The 13,896-nt window shown below is 44.6% G+C and overlaps 1 protein-coding gene and 1 pseudogene across 2 annotated transcripts in view; one reads left to right on the forward strand and one right to left on the reverse strand.

Annotated features, from left to right (window-relative positions):
- Positions 1-13,896, forward strand: part of AFAP1L2 (actin filament associated protein 1 like 2) — a 120,360-nt gene that overhangs the window by 31,088 nt on the left and 75,376 nt on the right. The gene's annotated exons all lie outside the window — the stretch shown is intronic.
- LOC141991717 (small nuclear ribonucleoprotein F pseudogene) lies at positions 10,940-11,278 on the reverse strand (annotated as a pseudogene).

Raw genomic sequence — 13,896 nt, forward strand, 5'->3', positions numbered from 1 at the left:
CCAGAACAAGTGCGTAAGCCAGCAGATGGCCCAGTTTCGTAGGGGAAAATGGGACCATCGGGCACCTGAACTGCAGCTCCTAAGAGGCAATGTGGCACCCTAGGGAGTTGCAGTTTAAAGTGGAACCAGCTGACAATATTTGATATTTCAAATTTTCATCCCTATTCATAATTAAAACAAATGTTGAAGTATCAGAATTTCCCACAGGATGGAAATTCTCATTTTTTTTCACTCAGCTCCTTATTTTTTTATTTATTTTGTTTAAAGTGTGCTCAACAGTCACTTCTAAGAGAGAAGGGGAAAATCTCTGTCACAAGCCTGGATATCTCTATTTGTTCAGTATAGATTTCTGTAAACTTCAGACAAAGCATTTTTACACATGCACATAAAGGTCCTGGACCTTATGCTGTTCAAGTTTATGGCATAACTCCTGTTACTTCAGGGAGAGCAAAATTGGAGCCAAGGTTTGCATCATCACGGCATGTAATTAGCTTAAGCCATGCTCATTCTGGCATCAGTCCTGCCCTTACAGCATAGAGGGTGTGTTTGTAGTAACTCTTTTACATCTATGTCAGTCACAGTGCAAGGGCCTGAATTTCCACTGTATGGATTTCTTCTCCTTTATGTCTCTTCCTTTCATCAGCTTTAGTGTAGCCATGTTGTTGGGCGCAACAAGGACATTTTGCCATTTAAAAAAAAAAGTCATAACTAATGCTCAGAAAAAACCCTAAAGATTGTTTACTTGCATTAGGAGGATAACTGAGCAAGATGTAGGGTGGGAAAGCAGTGTGATCTAATGGCTAGGGCCGTGAGTAGGGACTTGCTTACACTGCCTCACAGTTCGGACTACTGGGGCATGAGTAGCAGTGTGCACCTGTTTTGAAGAGGATTACATTGATACAAACTAGGAACCTTTCAGTTTGTGCCTGCAGCATCCACACGGGGGAGAGAGTGCAGCACTTTGGTGCGCACTGCTATTTGCACCCCTCTAGTCCAAACTCAGGGGCAACGTAGACATAGCCGTAGTATAACTTATGTTGTTCAGGGGTGTGAAAAAAACACCCGTCTGAGCATCATAAGTTACTCTGACAGAAGCGCCGGTGTGGACAGCACAATGTGGGTGGGAGACGCTTGTTGGAGTTGGTTTAATTATGGTGACAGGAGAGCTCTCTCCCGTTGGCATATAGCGGCTGCACGAGCAATCTTACAATGGCACAGCTGCATCAGTACAGTTCACTAGTGTAGACATGGCCTTAGCGTCAGGACATCTGGATTCTATCACTGATCTTCCAGTGACTTGCTGTGTAACCCGTTGGCAAGTCACGTCACCTTTCTCTCCATTGGTTCCTTATCTGAAAAATTGGGATATTTCCTTTCTCCTACCATTTGTCTGTCTTACCTATTCAAATTGCAAACTGTTTGGAGCTGGGACTGTCTCTTACTATGTGGTGGTGCAGTGCCCATCTCCGATCTTTGTTGTGTAGATGCTGCTTTAATATAAGTAATAATAATTAGACAGAATCCCATGTCACTTAATGCTCAGTTAGACATGCTCATGGTCTTCCAAGGGAAATGGGCAAAGCCCCATCACATGAGTGATTAAGACTAGACAAACCCCTGAGAGATATGGGAGATGGGATGCAACCATCCTGCATTGGCTGGGGATAGACTAGATGACTTAAGGGGTATTTTCCATTTCTAATTTCTATGAAATGAGCGTTTGCTTTTTGGAAGCTCCATTCCTCTCTTTTCATTATTCCTGTTTTTAAACAAGGCAACTTTTGTTTTTCAATGATCAATGGGCAACCTTTGGATCTCTCTTGTTGTCATTCCTAGTAGTCATCCGGCTTTCTCTGTCTCCAGTTCTGACCACAGCCAGTGTCTCGGTAACCTTTCTTGGTAGATGCAATGTGTCATCCTTTGCCAGGGGTAGGCAACCTATGGCATTCGTGATTTGATTTTCAGGGGCATTGACACTGCCCGGGTCCCGGCCACCGGTCCCGGGAGCTCCGCTGCTGGCCTGGGGTACTGGCTGCCGGCCCCCTGCCAGCCGGGGTTCCATCCGCCGGCCCCGCTCAGCCCGCTGCTGGCCCTGGGTCCTGGTCACTGGTCTGGGGGGCTCTGCTGCCAGCCTGGGGTCCCGGCCGCTAGCCCAGGCCTCTGCAGCTGCCCCCAGCTATGGTCCACTGGCCTCAGCCAGGGGCAGTGAGGGGTGCAGACAGGGGCAAGAGGGGGCGCAGCTCAGCACCCCCACCTTAAAAATTGTTCCAGTGCCACTGTGCTGGGATATTTTTAAGTCCTGATTTGCTGCTTACATCACTATCATGCCATGTGGAACAGCACATTGCATTTGTCGGTAAGATTGGAATGTACATGCAATAACTGGAATCAGAATTTTCTGACAGATTTCAAGATTTCCAGCAATTTGGCCCAATGCTTTTTTTTCTAATTAAACCTGAAAAGTTCAACGAAAGCGACTTGGATTTGTCTGTATTTCAGTGGGTGGGTGTTGAAGATTTTGAAATGCAGCTCATTCAGTTAAAAAGCTCAGAATTGTGGGCATCAAAGTTTGGAGATTGCGGAGTGCACTTAAAGCTACCGAGAGAGATCATGGGGCCTCTATTCTGACCTGATGGACGTCCCTGCCAGTGAAATTTAACTGTTAGAAGAAAATTTCCTTGGCAATGCTTTCAGCATTTGGATCCACATACCTGTGTGAACAGGTATTTTCACACATGAAATCTGTCCTCTGTCCCTCTTGGAGCCGGTTAACAACTCAGAAGCCTGTGTGCAGCTTAAAGTATCCAAATACGTGTCAGACGTTGGAAAACTCAGCAAGGAAAAGCAAGGGCAAGGATCACCCTAAACTGATAGGATCTGCATTTTAATTTAATTTTAAATGAAGCTTCTTGAATATTTAAAAAAACCTTATTTACTTTACATAGAACAATAGTTTAGTTATATATTATAGACTTATGGAAGAGACCTTCTAAAAACGTTAAAATGTATTACTGGCACACGAAACCTTAAATTAGAGTGAATAAATGAAGACTCGGCACACCACTTCTGAAGGGTTGCCGACCCCTGTCCTATGCCTTAAACTAAGCATTCGAGGTCATGTACTACTTTATCCTCTTCCCATCGCTTTCTCTTTAGAGAGAAAAAATTTATTTTCCCTGTCTCTAGGGCCTGGTCTACACTAAAAAGTTTTATTGGCATAGCTATATCAATTAGATGTGTTTGTGGGGAAAAAATCACACCCCTAACAAACATAGATGTGCTGGCAAAAGCCCTAGTTGAGACTCAGGTATACTGGGTACCTTATTCCCTCCAGGGAACTGGTGCAAGCCATAGAGATTTTTTGCTATACTAGCAACCCCTTTTTAGGCCTCCTCTACATGTAAAAGCTTTTCCCTATATAAGGGAGGGGAAACAGGGGTGTCTTCATGGTACAGGTCTACTATAGGCCACCAATCAGGAGGAAGAGGTGGATGAGAGATTCCTAGAAGAAATAATGGAAATATTCAAACTCAAGATCTGGTATTAACGGAGGGACTGTAACTATCCAGACATTTGTTGGAAAAGCAAAATAGCAAAGAACAAAATGTCCAGTAAGTTCTTGGCGTGTATTGGGGACAGCTTCTTGTTTCAGCAGGTGGAGGAAGTAACCATGAGGACAGCCCTTTTTAGGCTTGATTCTAACCAGGATGAACTTGTTACAGATCTAAAGGTTGAAGGCAATTTGGGTGAAAATGATCATGAAATAAAAGATTTCATCATTCTAAGGCAAGGAAGGAGTGAGAGCAGCAGCAGAAGCAAATGGACTTCAAAAAAGCAGACTCTAACAAACTCAGAAAGCTGGTAGGGAAGGTCCCAGGGGAAGAAAAATCTAAGGCAAAAAGGCATTCAGGACAGCTGGTGGTTTCTCAAGGAGACAATAATAAAGGCACAACAGCAAACTATGCTGATGCAAAGGAAAGCTAGGAGGACTAGTAAGAGGCCATGATGGTTCCATCCGGAGCTCTTTAATGACCCGAAAATCAAAAAGGAATCTTACATAAAGCAGAAACATGGACAAATTGGTAAGGATGAGCACAAATAAATCTCCCTGCATATGGGTCCTATATATCGTGATTTTTAAGTAAGGCTTTTGACATCATCTCACATGACATTCTCACAGACAAAGTAGGGAAAATTGGTCCAGATGAAATTAATGTCTGTGGGTGCATAAGTGGTTGAAAGATGACATTAATGCAAACTAGTTATCTTTTAGTTTATGCCAGCAGCATCAACATGGGCCAATTAGAGCACAGCACTTTGGGGACGCTGCAGTTCACACCCCTGTAGTCAGCACAGTCTAGATGTCCCTGAGAAATGGTCCAGTTACTCATGTAGCTATTTTTGTCTGTCTTCTGGAGGTGACAAAATGGCCCTTTAGTGGTTCTGCACAGGGGGAAATGTACATGCTGCACTTACAGAAACCTGATGGACAATAACTCAGGCAAGAAAAAAAGAGTTTCTCATGTGAAGCTCATATCAGTGCTGAAGATGAAGAAGTCCACTGTGGGATCCTTCATTTAAAATTTGTAAACAAAATGGAAGCCCCATAAAGCTAAACATTGTCCTCAGTGCCTGTGCAGTCCCAAACCCATGTCTCCATTGATTATGGGCGGGGGTGCTGTCCATTTCTAGATGAACTTTGATCATTTCTGAACTCCAGTGAATTTTAAAGAATCTCAGATCCGTACATACCCTGATTGGAATTTTAGGTGCAGTTTCCACCCCTACGATGGGCCAAACCAACACTGGATTCAGATAACCATGAACGTTGGGGAAGTTGTAACTCAGGCTCATTCCTCTTACAAGCTGTGGTTCTGTTCATGTTGGTTATGTTGGAGGGAGGTACTTTCAGTGTGCAAATGGGGCTCCGTAGCAGCCCTGCCAAGGAAGGCTAACCAGGGGATGAGCTGAATCAGCACATTTTCATCAGTGTTCTGGACAGGGGCGGCTCTACCAGTTTTGCCGCCCCAAGCAGTCGCTGCCGAATTGCCGCCGCCGCTACAGTGGCTAAGATGCTGCCGAATTGCCGCCGCCGCGCCCGGACGGAAGAGCGGCGGAGCCGCCGCCCAAAAGCCGCAGCGGCGGGAAGAGCAGCGGAGCTGCCGCCGAATTGCCACCACGGGACACGGACTGCAGCCCCATTCTCAGTGCCGCCCCAAGCACCTGCTTGGAAAGCTGGTGCCTGGAGCCGGCCCTGGTTCTGGATACACTTCTTGTCTGGCCAGAGGCCCCCCACTTCTGTGGTGTGAGCTGGGTAGCTGTGGCTCTTACAAATGAGTCAGGGTTGCCTACACCATTCACGTCCCCCCACCATCCGAATGGACTTTGTTACTGGGATCCCTCAGCCATAGAATGTGCTAGTGAAAACCATCACAAGGCTACTGTAGTCCAGTGACTGTTTAAAATGAGTTGATGTGAAACAAAAGCCAAGGTTTTCTTCAGGAGTTACACAAGCAATCACGCTCCTACGGTGAAGCTCACATGTGTGCAGAGGGCCAGCCGGAGGCCTATGCACCAGTAAAACACTCAAAATATGGCACAAGTGGCATTCAAGTGCTGCATAAGCTTTGTGCTGTCCCTCAGCACGAGAGGGAATTTTGCCTCTAATGATCAGTTTAAAGAGGTGGAGCTGCTCTTACGTTTGCAACTACATACCTATAGCGAAGGTTAAATCAGAAATACAGGAAACTCTCTAACAGGGGTCGGCAACCTTTCAGAAGAGGTGTGCCGAGTCTTCATTTATTCACTCTAATTTAAGGTTTCGCGTCACAGTAATACATTTTAGTGTTTCTAGAAGGTCTCTTTCTGTAAGTCTATAGTATATAACTAAACTATTGTTGTATGTAAAGTAAATAAGGTTTTTAAAATGTTCAAGAAGCTTCATTTAAAATTAAATAAAATGCAGATCCCCCTGGACCGGTGGCCAGGACCCAGGCAGTGTGAGTGCCACTGAAAATCAGCTCGCTCGCCGCCGGTTGCCTACCCCGCTCTATAAAAACGATTTAGATCCATAAGCAGGGAATGCCTTTTTAATAGTCCCATATCCAGTTGTTACCCAGCTGACCTATATTCTGAGCTTGGGAGGCAGGGCGTGGGAAGAAGTAGAGTTATAAAAAAAATACACTCTAAAATAGCTACAATAAAACTGTAAAGAGGAAACCTTCTTGACTGAGACACTTTTTTATCTGTTGCTAAACTAGATGATCTATGCCCCCAGCTTACACTGAATCAGATGCTTCATGATGTATTGTCCTTAAAATATTGAAGCTGAGATCTCCGTTGGCACCAGAGACAAGGGCAACTGCCCTGACCACGAGGTCTGTTTTATAGATTTCAGAAGTCAGCCTCTTGTCTCTTGACATATAAACATGTTCCCAATGATTAGCAAAGTACCATGTCATTTTGAAGGGAGAAGGGGAATTCCTTACATCCCATTAAATGTTGAAATATTGATCTTTTTGTGACCATGAGAGTATCCTAATTCTATATCCCAGTGTTGTCAACTCTTGCCATTTTTAACTCAAAGCTCATACATAATATGTGGTGGTTTTCTTAAAGTGCCAGTTCCTGGAGTCATGTGATTATGTAGTATTGTTAGCAGTGACTCTGAAACAGACTTGGAGGTCATGGTGGATATACAGCTAAACATGAGTGTCACACTGTCTGAAGTGGCTCACCACTGCGACTGCCCCTACCTCAGGGCAGACTGTCAGAAAACAGGGCAGATTCCCCCAAGCTGCTGGTGTGTGCTGTAATTAGATGTAATCAAACCAGTAACAAATGTGAGTTCCTGGATCACTAGACCACTCTGACCACAGAGTCACAGACAGTCCCCTTAGACTCACCAGACTATCTGGCCACCTGGACAAACTGTGGCTCTGCTCTGAGCTGGCACCTGGGTTGCCAGCATCACAGTGAGTTCCCACTATGATGCTGCAGCCAAAAGGGTTAGTGCCAACCTCAGATGTATAAACAGGGTATAAGGTAGGGGAGATAATATCTTGTATTGGACCAATTTCTGTTGGTGAAATAGACAAGCTTTCGAGCTATACAAGCTATTCTTTCAGGTCTCGGAAAGGTACTCGGAGTGTCACAAATACATGGTGGAACAGATTTTTTAGCAAAAGTAGTTAACCCATATTCTAAGAGACCATTCAAGGTGAAGTGGCCCATTAACACCTCTGCAGTCTTAGGACAAAAAAGGGGGAGTTAGTGGGTTACAGGTTGTAGCAATAAGCTATAAATCCAGTGTCTTTTTTTTTTAAGACCGTCTAGCAAAGTTATGAATTTACGCTTCTGGGCTTGTCTTTTGAAGACGTTGTGCAGATTTCCTTTGAGGACAAGGACTGAGAGGTCAGATCGGGTGTGTTTGTCTTTTATCATTTGTGTCTGTGTGAGCTCATTTTGAGAGCATAGTGATTTCTAGTTCCACCCTCATAGTTGGTATTGGGGCATTGAGTTGGTGGGTCTTAGTCTGTGTAAAACTTGCTTCTGATGATGAGTTTGGTGAAGGGGGCGGGTTGAAGGCCAAAAGAAGGGGTTCAGGAAAGATTTCTTTCAGGATGTGGTTCCCATTGAGTATGGGTTGTAATTGTACAATGATACTCCATTTGGGTTCCAGTGTAGGGTGGTAGGTGACAATAGGAGTTAAGGTTCCCCCAAATCCCCATTTTGGGTGTGTATCCTGGGCTTTCTCCTAGAAGCATGTCCTGTGGTATGAGTGCCTGGCTGTAGAAAACAGATTTCTTTGTGTGGTTACTGGATGTTTGATGGTAAGTGTGGTGATCTGTGGGGTTTTTTTGTATATAGTTGTTTGTTGATGCTGATATGGGAGTAATTGAGAGAGACTGTGATGAATGGGTGTTGGTTGTGGTTGAAATCTATGAGGGAATTTAGGTCATCTGTCCGGAAGATGAAAATATCATCAATATATCTCAGGTACATTATTGCTTTTGTTGTGCATTTATCCAGAAATTCTTCCTCAAGTTGGCCCATGAAGAGATTGGCATATTGGGGAGCCATCGTGGTACCCCTGTCTGTTCCCATGGTTTGGACCAAGTGTTTGTTGTTGAATGTAAAATTGTTATGGGTGAGGATTAAATGGATGAGTTTGGCGATGTGTTTGAGGTGGATATCTGAGCGTTGCCCATTATCTTGTAGATATTTGAGGCAGACAGCGATGCTGCCATTGTGAGGGATGTTGGTACAGAGGGAGGCGACATCCATGGTGGCAAGGATGGTGTTCTGAAGGAGGTTGCTAATACTGCAGTGTTTCTGCAGGAAGTCAGTTGTGTCCTGGAGGAAGGAGGGTGGTGTGGTGAATGGTTTGAGGATGGTTTCTATGAGTCCTGATGTTCCTTCAGTAAGAGTGCCATGGCCAAATACGATGGGTCTGCCTGGGTTCCCTTGTTTGTGTATCTTGGGAAGCATGTAGAAAGTCCATGGGGTGGGTTCACAGGAGATGATGTTTTAGAGTTACTCTTGCAGTTGTTTGAGGAAGGATTTGATAATATCCTCGAATTCCTGGATGAATTGTGGTTTGTGGGAGGGTCATTGAGTTCTTTGTCCTATGACTGGAAAGCTGTTAACAGGCCACTTCACTTTGAATGGTCTCTTAGCACAGTGTTTTTCAAACTGTGGGTCGCGACCCAGCATGTAAGGCACTGGGTCAGCACCGCCAACTGGGACATTAAAAGTCCCAACAGCGGTGCTGCCCAGCTAAGGAGGCTAATGCCTACCTTTTCTGACACCATGCTGTGCTCCAGAAACAGCCAGCAGTGAGTCCAGCTTCTAGGCAGGGGGGCCATGGGGCTCCGCGCACTGCCCCCGCCCCAAGCACCGGCTCTGCACTTGGTCAGTGGGAACTGGATGGGGGGAGCCGGACCTGCTGTTGGCCGCTGCCAGGGTGCAGTGTGGTCTGCAGTGCCAGGACAGGCGGGAAGCCTGCCTCTGCACCCCAGCTGGCCGGGAACCGCCAGAGGTGAGTCCATGCCCCAGAGCGTGTGTCTCTCACCAACAGAGGCTGGTCCCATAAAATATATTACCTCACCCACCTTCTCTTTCTTAGAATATGTGTTAAATATTTATGCTAAACAATCTGTTCTTTTATGTGACATTCTAAGTACCTTTTCCAGAGCTAAAGAAGAAAGCTCTGTGTAGCTTAAAAGCGTGTCTCTCACCTGCTGAAGTTGGTCCGATAAAAGATATTACCTCACTCACCTTGTGTGTCTCATATTCTGGGACCTTCAGGGCTACCACAAAACTGCAATAAACAGGGATGGGAATTTGCCAGATGCCTTTTTCGTTTTCCCTCCCCATGAGGGAAAAATCTGGGTAAAAACCTGCAGTAAGGTTATTCTCCAATCCTGTTATGAATCCTTGTTTGCTGTGGAGAGTCTCTTTGGCTGCCCTCTATTTTTGGAGGTTTGGAAGCCTCATTGGGATGTTCCGAGCCAGATGATCTAACATCTGGGTCTCAGCTTGGCTGGGCAGGAGTGCTTTCTAGTGTAAGTGCACATCTGTAAATGGGACCACTGTCATGGTTTCCATCCCTCCAACACAGCAGGGCTGTGCCAAATGTCCAGCAGTCTGTGGTGTTTGGGGGTGAGGAGAGATGGATTCCAGGATATTTTTTTTTCTTCTGCTTAAGAGACGAGATTGACATAAACTCTGTTAATCGGCAGCAGTTCAACATCTGCAACGTCAACAGCTGCATTTGGGGAATGCTGTTTGAGAATTGTTTTGGGAAGTGTTCTGGTTAACTCCAGTTGTTCAGTAAGACAGTAGATTGATGGTTAAACCTTGGAAGTTATCTTTCTTCACTATAAAATCGATCACAGCCACACTATAAGTTTCTTGCATTTTCTGATCCCCCGTACTTTGCATATCCTTTCTGTGGGAGAGGTTGGGAGTTGCATGGAAAAACAAATGCACATTGGAAAAAACGTGACATTGTTTTCACGTGTAGTAACCCCTCCCTCCACCCAAGCATGTGCTACTGCCCATATCTGGGCTTTAAATCGGGGCGGGGGGGGAGGAGGGAGGAGGAGGAACAATAGGCTGAGTCATCTGGCTCCATGTGTATATTTACAAAAGAAAGGCTGGAAAATCATAGGACTGGTGGAGAAAGCTGAATGATTCTGGGCAGATACAAAGGCGGTTGTAGTGTCTCCAACACCTCTGCTTTATCATTTGCAAATATAAACAAATAAATTACAATAGTGTAATGGGATCACCAAGGGCAAGATTCAAGAAAACCAGGGATAAAATAATGGGGCCAAATTGCTCAATTTTCCTTGGAAAACATCATGTATTAGCACTAGGGAGGAACAGAAAGGTGAAAGGGCTAGAAGAATAAAGCACTTTGATTTCTAATGCTCATGACTCCATCCAAGATGGGGGCAGTAGGGGAAAGCATGATTCTTTCTCTCTTCCCAAAGGACCAGACTTGATGGAGGAATTTAGTGTGTTGTGTTGACAATTCCAGTTGCTGGGGCCTTATTTTGATCTCATTTACAGGCCCCAGATTTATTAATTCCAGGTCTGATCCGCAGACACATTTTGGAACAGTTTAGCCAGCTCGTGGGAGATTTGCCTGTGCGGGAAGAATTCTCTGCTCCTGTGGAGCTGCCATAGAGGCCTCTGTGCCCTACCCCCAAACTGTAGCCATATAGGGTGTGGCAAGGGCTATTGGGGCATTGCTGGAGTGTCCCTGCACCCTACCTATCCCCAGAACAGCCTCTTGGGGCAGTGGCCATACGGCTGAGTGTATCTCAGCGGCAGCCCTCCAGCATCAGGTGCAGAAAGCAGTGGATTTACGTAGTGCGACAGGGTCAGGCCAGATGGCTACAGGAGAGTGATTTTTTTTTTTTTTTTTTTTTTTGGTGAAAAACTGATCTTTATTTTCCAGAAATATACAAACTTATTCTCTCATTTCTCCATCATCTTCTTCTACTCCTCTGATGTACAGGACATTGTTACATCTTAACAAAACTTCACCAAGGTGTCCTGACAATGCACCATCTATGTATTCTTCTGTGTTTGCAAGCTGCATGTTCATGTAGCCGTCGACAGACACCAGGTAGCTCTTGTACTCCATCCCCCACTTCAGCTTCACCATCACCGGCTTCCCTGTCAGCCCATTCAGGAAGGGCTTGGGGTTCAGGGGCAAGCTCATCGTAACGCGGCCTGGCACAAGGCCGTGGTAAAAACAAAAATTACTTGCAAAAATTACATGCACCCGCTGGAGAGTGATAGAAGGCAGATATATTAGCCCCAGGTTAAGTAGGTCCCTTTTCCCTGGGTAAGGTAACAGGGAAGGTTCCAGAACAATCAGGAACTTTCTGGAAACAATTAAGGCAGACAGGCTGATTAGAACACCTGCAGCCAATCAAGAAGCTGCTAGAATCAATGAAGGGAGGCTAATCAGGACACCTGGGTTTAAAAAGGAACTCACTTCAGTTTGTGGTGTGTGTGTGAGGAGCTGGGAACAAGATGTGCAAGAAACTGAGAGTGAAAAGGTGTACTACTGGAAGACTGAGAAGTACAAGCATTATCAGACATCAGGAGGAAGGTCCAGTGGTGAGAATAAAGAAGGTGTTGGGAGGAGGCCATGGGGAAGTATTTGTTTTAAACCTGCTGCCCATTAATTTCATTTGGTGGCCCCTAGTTCTTATATTATGGGAACAAGTAAATAACTTTTCCTTAGTCACTTTCTCCACACCACTCATGATTTTATAGACCTCTATCATATCCCCCCTTACTCTCCTCTTTTCCAAGCTGAAAAGTCCTAGCCTCTTTAATCTCTCTCATATGGGACCCATTCCAAACCCCTAATCATTTTTGTTGCCCTTCTCTGAACCTTTTCTAATGTCAGTATATCTTTTTTGAGATGAGGAGACCACATCTGTATGCAGTACTCAAGATGTGGGCGTACCATGGATTTATATAAGGGCAATAAGTTATTCTCCGTCTTATTCTCTATCCTTTTTTTTAATGATTCCTAACATCCTGTTTGCTTTTTTGACTCCCTCTGCACACTGTGTGGATGTCTTCAGAGAATGATCCTCGATGACTCCAAGATCTCTTTCCTGATTAGTTGTAGCTAAATTAGCCCCCATCATATTGTATGTATAGTTGGGGTTATTTTTTCCAATGTGCATTACCTTACATTTATCCACATTAAATTTCATTTGCTATTTTGGTGCCCAATCACTTAGTTTTGTGAGATCTTTTTGAAGTTCTTCACAGTCTGCTTTGGTCTTAACTATCTTGAGCAGTTTAGTATTGTCTGCAAACTTTGCCACCTCACTGTTTACTCCTTTCGCCAGATCATTTATGAATAAGTTGAATAGGGTCCTTGGACTGACCCTTGGTGAACACCACTAGTTACCCCTCTCCATTCTGAAAATTTACCATTTATTCCTACCCTTTGTTCCCTGTCTTTTAACCAGTTCTCAATCCATGAAATGATCTTACGTTTTATCCCAGGACAACTTAATTTACATAAGAGCCTTTGGTGAGGGACCTTGTCAAAGGCTTTCTGGAAATCGAAGTACACTTGGTCTCCCAATAGAGACCAAGGGGAAATGTCTATCTGTATGTTTGTCCTCTGCACAAAATCACAACCTCCACCATTGCAGACAATCTAATCTGAAGGATACAATGGAAGCTGATCACTCCATCCTCCCATAATATTAGAATAAGGAGTTACTTATTATGAAACTAACGGTAGGTAAATGTGAAGAAAAAGTGAGAAGAGACCATTTTGATCATCTAGTCTGACCTTCTGTATAACACAGGCCATAGAACTTCCCCAAAGTAATTCCTAAAGCATATCTTTTAGAAAAACACCCCATCTTCATTTAAAAAAGAATCCACCATGATCTTTGGTAAATTGTTTCAATGATTAATGACCTTCACTGTTAAAAATTGATGCATTATTATTAGCTTGACAATTCCAGTCTGGCATGTGACAACTGTTGTTCAGCTCCCAAGGGATGCTCTCCTGAAAGTGTGTTCTCCTTGTGTTGTGAGTTCAAGACCTTGTCCTGACAGGGAAAGTGATTGCAATGTAAGGTGCCCCCAGCTCCTCACCAGAGAACTCAGCATTTCACAGGACTGGATAATGTTGTACTAGTGTGGTAGTGGTTGTGCTAATATAATATCTGTGTTAAGCCTCCAAGTGGCAACGGGATATTTCCCAGAGATAAGTAGAGCTGGATTGAGCTGATATCAGTGGGAGTTGGGTGCCTCTGTGCTTTTGAAAATCCCACCAGGCACCTATCTGCATCTTTAGGTGCTTAAATACCTTTGAAAATCTGGGCCTTAACTACTCTCTCTGTTTTCCCCATCTGCAATATGGCAAGCTTGTCACAGGGTGACTGCCCCTTTTAAGAGGCACTGTGCCCAGCCCTACTTGTGTTTCAGTCAGGTCTCCTCCCCAAGTGGGGAGAAATATCACAGTCCCATAATAGGCAGGTCAAGTGACTAATTAGGCTGGGGTGGAGAAAGAGAAGCCTTTAGAACAGTGGTTTTCCACCTGTGGTCCACGGACCCCTGGGGGTCCACAGACTATGTCTAAGGGGTCCACGAAAGGTTGTTGTTATGATAGAACAGTGGTTTCTGCAAACTAAAAATTGCAAAGGGGTCCACACCTCCATCTGAAATTTTTTAGGGGTCCATAAATGAAAAGCGTTTGAAAAGCACTGCGAGCAGTGGCTCTGAATCTTTCCAGACTACTTTACCCCTTTCAGGAATCTGATTTTTGTCTTGCATAGCCCACGATACACCTCACTTAAACTACTTGCTTACAAAATCTGACATAAAAAAATACAG

This window comes from Natator depressus, chromosome 7, assembly GCF_965152275.1.
Source record: "Natator depressus isolate rNatDep1 chromosome 7, rNatDep2.hap1, whole genome shotgun sequence".
NCBI lineage: Eukaryota > Metazoa > Chordata > Testudines > Cheloniidae > Natator > Natator depressus.